The 8,923-nt window shown below is 41.1% G+C and overlaps 1 pseudogene; it reads left to right on the forward strand.

The window, feature by feature from the left end:
* Window positions 1-63: 63 nt before the first annotated feature.
* Window positions 64-176, forward strand: LOC129498032 (U6 spliceosomal RNA; annotated as a pseudogene).
* The last annotated feature ends 8,747 nt before the right edge of the window (window positions 177-8,923 follow it).

The raw sequence follows: 8,923 nt of genomic DNA on the forward strand, positions 1-8,923 counted from the left end.
TCCAAAATCTGGGCTACAGTCAGGGTGTTGCCAGGGCTGGTTCTTTCTGGAGGCTCTGAGGGAGTGCTCACTTCGGCAGCACATATACTAAAATTGGACCGATACAGAGAAGATTAGCATGGCCCCTGAGCAAGGATCACATGCAAATTCGTGAAGGCTCTGAGGAGAAAATCCATTCCCTCGCCTTTTCGAGCTTCTGTAGCCACTGGCCTCCCTCCTAAAATCCTTTCAATCTCATTTCAACCATCACACCTCTTATTTCCTCCTTGGATCTACTTGTTTCCCGCTTATGAGGATTCTTAAGATTGCATTTAGGACCCACCTCAAAAACCTAGGATAGTCTCCGCATCTCAAGATCCTTAATAATGCTTGCAAGTCTCTTGTGACATTTACAGGTTCCAGGGAATAGGACATGGACATTTGGGGCAGGGGGCAATATTCAGTCTATGACAAGGAAGGATGTAGGGACCCACCAAGCTAAATTAAACTTTGAGCCATTGAAAAGTGGATTTAGACTCTAAAGAATGGAGTAATAGGGCACCTGGGTGGCTCAGCGTCGGCCTTTGGCTCAGGTTGTGATCCTGGGGTCCTGGGATTGAGTCCTGCATCGGGCTCCCTTCGAGAAGCCTGCTTTTCCCTCTGCCTATGTCTCTGCCTCTGTGTGTGTGTCTCTGATCAATCAATAAATAAAATCTTAAAAGAAAGAAAGAAAGAAAGAAAGAAAGAAAGAAAGAAAGAAAGAAAGAAAGAAAAGAGTAATAAATCAGCAATGTCATGAAACACACCAGGAATGGAAGAGGCTGTAGAGGAATAAGATGGACGAGAGTTGATCCAGGGAGGGAATCCCTATGGCTGGGCACTTCTCTAAGCTCTTAATAGTCACAATGGAATGACCAGGGTCAGCTGGTTGGGCTGGCACAGCAACTCAGTAGTCTGAAAGAAATGTCAGTTATACTTTAGGAGAAGGCATCAAAGACCCAGTATGGTCAATATTCCAGGAGCAGGCAGGACCAGCACCCCTTGGTGCATCAGTGGGGACGGAAGAGTCACCTTTTGGCCTGAGTCACAGTCTGGCATGGAGAGGGAGCCTCTGCATTGGAAAGATACAGCCCTCTGCCCTGTGCCCATATGAACCTCAGCAATATTGATCTAAGAGTAGAAAGCAGAATGTAACAGGTACACTGAAATCTAAAATCTTTTAAGATTTCTCCACTTCAGCAAAGGGAGCCTGACTTATTTTTTTTTTACCAATACTTCAACCAAGAAAATTAGAAATGCTGAACCAATTGGTTGGTTTTTTTTTTAAGATTTTATCTTTAAGTAATTTCCCAGTGAGGGCCTGAGACTCACAACCTTGAGATCGAGAGTCTCACATTGCTCCTACTGAGAAAGCCAGGTGCCCCAGACAAATTAGTTTTTTGAAAAATCTCTTGGAAAGCAACAGAGATCACCAAGGCAGGGATATATAAATAGGATAATTTGTCACCAGAGGTTGGGACTGTCCCAGGAATGCAAGGTTAGTTTAACCTCTGAAAATCAATGAAACAAAAAATAGGAGAAAAAAGATATTAAAAGCATTTCAACATATGCAGCAAAAATATCAATCAGTAAAATTCACCATCCAAAAGAGAAAATCAAAATCCATTTATGACTTTAAAAAAAAGAAAAGTGGGCAGCCTGGGTGGCTCAGTGGTTTAGCGCTGCCTTCAGCCCAGGGCCTGTTCCTGGAGACCCGGGATCAAGTCCCACATCGGGCTCCCTGCATGGAGTCTGCTTCTCCCTCTGCCTGTGTCTCTACCTCTCTCTCTCTCTCTCTCTCTCTCTCTCTCTGTCTCTCTGTCTCTCATGAATAAATAAATAAAATCTATTTAAAAAAAATTTTTAAAGAAAAAAAGAAAAGCTTCTTAGGAAACTAGGAGAAAAAGAAGGACTTTCTCAATCTGATAGAAAATATGTATGAAAACTTCTATAGCAAGCATCATACATATTGGAAGTTCTCCTCTGAAATTAAGAAAGAAACTAGGATATTTGCTACCCCAACTTAAAATTTAAAATTTACCTGGAAGTCCAGGCCAGTGCAATAAAGAAGGGCAAAGTTTTGAGATTAAAAAGGCAGAAATACAACTGTCTTGTTCACAGATGACATAACTAGGTAGGTAGAAAATCCAAAAGTATCAGCACATATATTATTACAGTTAATAAGTTAGTATACAAAGTTGATGTATACAAGGATAGTATACAGAATGCAATTGTATTTCTATATAATAGCAACAGACAGAAAATGAAACCTAAAAATTTTTTAACTAAACTCTATACCTCACATGAGGCTCAAACTCACAACCCTGAGATCAAGATGCCACGCTCCACTGACTAAGCCAGCCAGGTGCCCCAGTGGTGGGGGTATATACAAATATTAATATACCATCAGTGGTGTATTTATACAGTGGAATGAATTAACTACTGCTACAGGCAACTACATAGAGGAATCTCACAATATGTTAAATGAAAGAAGGCAATCACAGAAGAATAAACAAAAAATGATTCTATTTATATAAAGCTCCAAAGCAAGCACAACTAATCTCTTGTGTTGGAGGTGACCAGAAAGGAACACAGGGGTCTTCTGGAGAGCCAGTAAGGATTCTGGCCTGGGTGTAGATTTGAGATGATTGTGTACATGTATGATTCATGTAATCACCAATGTGTAAAACTTCTATTAAAAAGTTAATAATGGGGGCACCTGGGTGGCTCAGTGATTGAGCATCTGTGTTTGGCTCAGGTAATGATCCCAGGGTCCTAGGATCAAGTCCTGCATTGGGCTCCCCGAGTGGGGAACCTGCTCCTCCCTCTGCCCATGTCTCTGTCTCTCTCTGTGTCTCTCATGAATAAATAAAAAAAATTTTAAGTTAATAATGATATAAATATTTTACTACAATTAAATTTTAAAAAAATTTTCATGGCTAGAATGGTAAATTTTACTCTATAGAAAGTAGCAAAATATAGTAAAATTTACATACATAGGGACACCTGGGTGGCTCAGCAGTTGAGCACCTGCCCCTGGCTCAGGGCGTGATCCACGGTCCCAGGATCAAGTCCCACCTCAGGCTCCCTCTGCCTACGTCTCTGCCTTTCTCTCTGTGTGTCTTTCATGAATAAATAAATAAAATCTTTTTTAAAAAATTACATACATAATATATATTTGTAACCACAATTTAACAAGTTAATTATGAACAATTCTTTGTCCATTGATGTGAAAACATAGATCAAATGGACAGCTTTCTACAAGAATATAATGTAATGTCTCTTAGAAAGAGACAAGCAGAATTATCCTATAATTTTTAAAGAAATTGAATCAACAGTTCCAAAACATCTTCGCAAATCAAAAGCAAGCCCATGAGGTATTACAAGAGTGTTTTCTCAAACATTTAAGTCACAAATGACTCTAAACTTACACAAAACATAGCCTAGAACAGGGATAAACCACAGTTTGTGGGCTGAATCTGGCCATGTCTGTTCTACCCATGGTCTGTGGCCACTCTCATATGCTAACTAGCATGCTGAGTAGTTGCGGCAGAGACCAAAAACCTGCAAAGCCAGTTATCTAATCCTCTACAGAAAACATTTGCCAGGGATGCCTGGGAGGCTCAGGCAGTTAAGTGTCTGCCTTTGGCTCAGGTCCTGATCCCAGGGTCCTGTGGTTGAGTCCTAATCGGGCTCCCTGCTGAGTGGGAAGCCTGCTCCCCCGCCCCCCACTCATTCTCTCTCTCTCAAATGAATAAATAAAATCTTTTTAAGGAAAAGAAAACATTTGTCAATAAAAGAGAACTCTCTCCAACTCATTTTATAAGGTTAGTATATCCTTGGCACCAAAATCTAACAAGGACTGCATAGTAAAGAAAAATTTTAATATCACTCATGAATTTAGATATAAAAATCCTAAACAGAACAGGAATGAATGAGTGAATGAATGAATGAATGAATGAACAAACGAACAGGTGAACAATCTTCCTAAGACTTCCTGAACTTTCAGTCTGTATTCCCTGGGCCTGTTTGGGTGCTTAAGTGAGTGTCATCTTGTTATTGATCAATCCCTTTCAGTTCATTTTTCCTCGACTGTGGAAGACACCATTGCTGACTAAGCATCCCTTTTCCTTCGCCTACTTCTCAGACTTTCTTATGGCTAATAGTAGCCACATCACTCACTTTTAGCCAATGAAACTTAAAGGGAAATCAGCTGGGGGCACTTCTGGGAAAACTCTTGCTTTCTTACAAAAATAGTCCAAGAGGAGAGGAGAGCTTGCCAACACTGTTTCCTCCTCCTCTTTTTTTAGCACTAAAATCAAGTCTGATGCCTGGAGCTGTGGCAGCTATCTTGTGACCATGAAGATAAAAAGCCAGTATGTTAATGATGGCGAAGCAGAAGGAGAGGAAGAATTTGAGTCCTCAATGGCTTCATAGAGCAGCTGACACACTGCCAGCAGCTGCCTCTAAACTTCCTGTTATCCAAGGAAATAATCCCTTTTGTATGAGTCTCTGATAATTGGGAGTTCTCTCACTTGCATGTGAAAGTTTCCCTAAGACATCCACAAATACACAGTATTTCTGTCACTTTTCTAAGCTATGCTTTAACAGAGCTTTTATTTTGGTCAGAGGAAATAAGTATTAAAAGTAAATGAAAGGGGCAGCCCCTGTGGCACAGCGGTTTAGCACCGCCTGCAGCCTGGGGTGTGATCCTGGACACCCAGGATCGAGTCCCATGTCAGGCTCCCTGCATGGAGCCTGCTTCTCCCTCGGCCTGTGTCTCTGCGCCTCTCTCTCTGTGTCTCTATGAATAAATAAATAAAATATTTTTTAAATGTTAAAAAAAGAAAAAAAGTAAATGAAAGAGACACCCTGGTGGCTCAGTGGTTTAGCACTTGCCTTTGGCCCAGGGTGTGATCCTGGAGTCTGGGGTTGAGTCCCACATGGCTCCTTGCATGAAGCCTGCTTCTCCCTCTGCCTGTGTCTCTGCCTCCCTCTCTGTGTGTCTCAAATAAATTAAAATATATATATTTTTAAAACAAAATAAAAGTAAATTAAATAAACATACATAGATACATACATAAAATGGAGGCACCTGGCTGCTCAGTTGGTGGAACATTTGACTCTTGATCTCAGCATTGTGGGTTCAAGCCCCACATTGGGTGTAGAGATTACTTAAAAATAAAATTTTAGGGTCACCTGGGTGGCTCAGTTGGTTGAATGTCCTGGCTCTTGATCTCAGCTCAGGTCTTGATCTCAGGGTCATGAGTTCAAGCCCCACGTTGGGTTCCATGCTGGGTATGGTAAGTTTTCTTAACTTTAAAAAATTTATTTCAAATAAGGATAAATGTATTAAGACACAGCAGCATAATGGCATACAGAATGAGGGAAAGGAAAAAGCAGGACATCAGACAGGGTGGTCAGGGAAGGCCTCTCTGAGGTGACATTTTAACTGAGGCCTGACAAGAAGAAAGAGCCAGGTAAAGATCTGAGGAGGAGTGTTCCTGGCAGAGCAATCAGCAAAAACCCAAAGGCAAGAAGAAACATAAGTGTGAGGGTCCTCCCCCACACCCAATCCATTAACAGACCCTGTCAAGTCTACTTTCAATATATTTCTGACCATCTTTTTTTCCCTGGACATTGCTACCAGTCTGGTCTAAGCCACCAGCCCCCTTGCTTGGACACCTGTAGTGGCTACTACCTGGTCTTCTGCTTCTACTCTGGTCCTTCATTATAGTCTATTCTCTAAGCAGCCATAGAGAACCTTCTAAAACATGAACCAGCTCATGGCAACCCTTGCTCAAAGCCATCCAACAGCTTGGTTTCACTCAGGGTAGTACCATCTCCTACCACTCTGCCCTCTTTTCCTGTTCTTCTCCCATCAAATGTGCTCTCACCACAAGGCCTTTGCACCCACTGTTTCTCTGCCTGGAGGCTCTTCCCCCAGATATTCCATGACTCTTCCCTCATCCCATTCAGGTTACTGGTAGAGGGACATCTCTTAAGAGAAGGTCACTCTGGCCACTCATCCTAAAACACCCACCTGTCACTCCCAGTCCTTCCTATTTCTTCTTGCACTGTCATTCTAAAGAATGATCAAATTTTCCTTTTAAGTTCTGAATCTGATCTTTATTCCATACTAGAAGTTGTTGGCATTAAGGATGCAGAAAGTTTGAGCACATTCTTAAAATATAAACATTCCCTTTCTTCACTCCTGGATTTGCTCAGGTACTGGACTGCTTCTTTACATCACCTATTGTTGAATACTCATAGAAATGAAAATGTAAGGGCACCTCGGTGGCTCAATCAGTTAAGCATCTGACTCGTGGTTTTGGCTCAGGTCATGATCTCATGGGTCATAGGATCAAGCCCGTCTTTGAGCTCCACATTCAACCAAGAATCTGCTTGGGATTCTCTTTCTCTCTATATGCCCACACACACACACTTGTGCATGCTTTCTGTCTCTCCCTCAAGTAATCTGAAAGAAGAAAGAAAGAAAGAAAGAAAGAAAGAAAGAAAGAAAGAAAGAAAGAAAGAAAGAAAGAAAGAAAGAAAGATTTTTTTAGTTATCTAAATTTGTGGATATATTCCTTTTTTTCCAACTCCCTAGTTTCAGTTCTCTAAGCCCAGATTTCAACACTTCCATCTTCATGAACCCGAAGAGGCTTTTAATAAACCATTCAAATCCTTATAACTTGCAGACAGCCCCACCTACGGGGGGTAGGGGACCTGGTGTCCTTGGAAGTATTAGACTTAAACTGTCAAGAGCCCAAATTTACTTCCTACTTAATTCATTGATCCTCCTCCCTAATTTAAAAAAAGAAAATGTTAGCAATGTCATTGACACAGATGATTTCCAAGAGGAATAATTAGAGCTGCTGGTTGGCACACTCAGGCCTCCTTAACTACCCCAGCTTAGAGAGGACCAAGAATACTTTCATAAATGAGGAAGCACTGATGCCAAAACTGAGTATATCTGAAAATTCCATGGTTGTACAATTCTGAAGGGGGATCAACTGCATTCAGAATGATTTACATAGAAGTTACTACCTAGAAGAATTAAGGACTATTCAATGAGAGGGGCACCTGGCTGGCTCAGTCAGTAGAGCATGCCACTCTTGATTTTAGAGTTGTGCGTTTGAACCCTGTGGTAGGCATTGAACCTACCCAAAAATAATAAATAAATTTAACGAAATTTTAAGGACCATTCAATGGGAAATAAGATAGTGACAACAAGCATCTACTTGTCCTTACTTTAATTTGTGAAATGAGTGAAGCTCTGTACCGCCTAAGGCCAAAAGGTACCAAGTCATTCACTTTTCTTGGTCAGAATGTTTGAGAAGTGGCCCCAAGAACACTTTATGTTAGATTCTGACTGTTCGCCCATAACTGGAAATCCATTGAAGTACTCTGGAAAGCACAAAGAAGCCAGTGCTATGTTTTTGCTCATCTTCCTTTGCCTCTCAACGTCACGCTAGCACAAACAAAACCTTTCAATGGCTCATCACTTGCCTCATGCCCTCTATGCAGACATACAGAGGACTGTCGCCATATTGAATGCAACTGAGCTCCTCCAAGTGTGTAGTTTCTCTAGCTGGAGTATATACTGTACGCTCATGACATCCAGTGGCCAGAAAAACACTGTGCAGAGTATTTATTTATTTATTTATTTATTTATTTATTTATTTATTTATTTATTTATTTTTCGTTTCATACACGATCCACAGTGCTATTGCAAACAGCTGGTCTGTAGAGGCATAAAGGATCCACAGTGAAACAGGAATGAGTTTGGTGTCTCCCTACTGTAATGTCAGCAAGAGTCCAGGCTGATCTGAGAAACCTTTTTTTTTTTTAGGATTTTATCTATTTATTTGAGAGAGAGAGGGAGAAAGCATACACAAGCAGGGGGAGCAGCAGAGGGAGAGGGAGAAGCAGGCTCCCCTGCTGAGCAGGGATTCTGATGTGGGGCTCGATCCCAGGACCTCAGGATCATGACCTGAGCCAAAGGCAGACACTGAACTGACTGAGCTACCCAAGCACCACCCCACCCCCGCCCCAGAAACCTATTTGATAGGTGCCCATAAAAGGTCATTTGGCTATTTAGAAAATCCCACTCCCCACACAATCAAATATGTGGTTACAGAAAGAATGATCAATTTTTAAAAATTGAGGTGAAATTTACATAACCTAAAATTAGCCTTTTTGAAGAATACAATCAGTGGCATTTAGTACATTCATAATGTTGTATAACTACCATCTCTGCTAGTTCCAAAACATTTTCATCACCCCCAAGAAAATCCTATGCCCATTAAGCGGTCGTTCCCCATTCCCTCCTTCCTTCAGTCCTTGACAACCACCTGTCTGCTTTCTTCTCTAGGGATTTACCCATTCTGGTTATTTCATATAAATGGAATCATCCTATATGTGACTTTTGTGTCTGGTTCCTATAACTTATAATTTGGGGAGGGGGGGTTCATTCACTTATATCATTGCATTAGCATTTCATTCCTTGTTATGCCTGAGTAATATTCTATTATTTAAATACCACATTTGAAAGCTCCTGGGTGACTCAGTCAATTAAGCATCTGCCTTCGGCTCAGGTCATGATATCAGGGTCCTGGGATCAAGCTTCACGTGGGGCTCCCTGCTCAGTGGGAAGTCTGCTTCTCTCTCTCCCACTTGTGCTCTCTCAGTCACTCACTCTCTCTCAAATAAATAAATAAAATATTTTGTAAATAAATAAATAACATTTGACATATTTATCAAATCATCTGTTGATGGACATTTCAGCTGTTCCCACCATTTGGCTACTGCTGATAGTGCTGTTATGAATATTTGTATACAAGTATTTATTTCGTGCTCGCTTCAGCAGCACATGTACAAGTATTTGTTTCAATACCTGGTT

The sequence above is a fragment of the Nyctereutes procyonoides genome, unplaced genomic scaffold (genome assembly GCF_905146905.1).
Source record: "Nyctereutes procyonoides isolate TBG_1078 unplaced genomic scaffold, NYPRO_anot_genome, whole genome shotgun sequence".
NCBI lineage: Eukaryota > Metazoa > Chordata > Mammalia > Carnivora > Canidae > Nyctereutes > Nyctereutes procyonoides.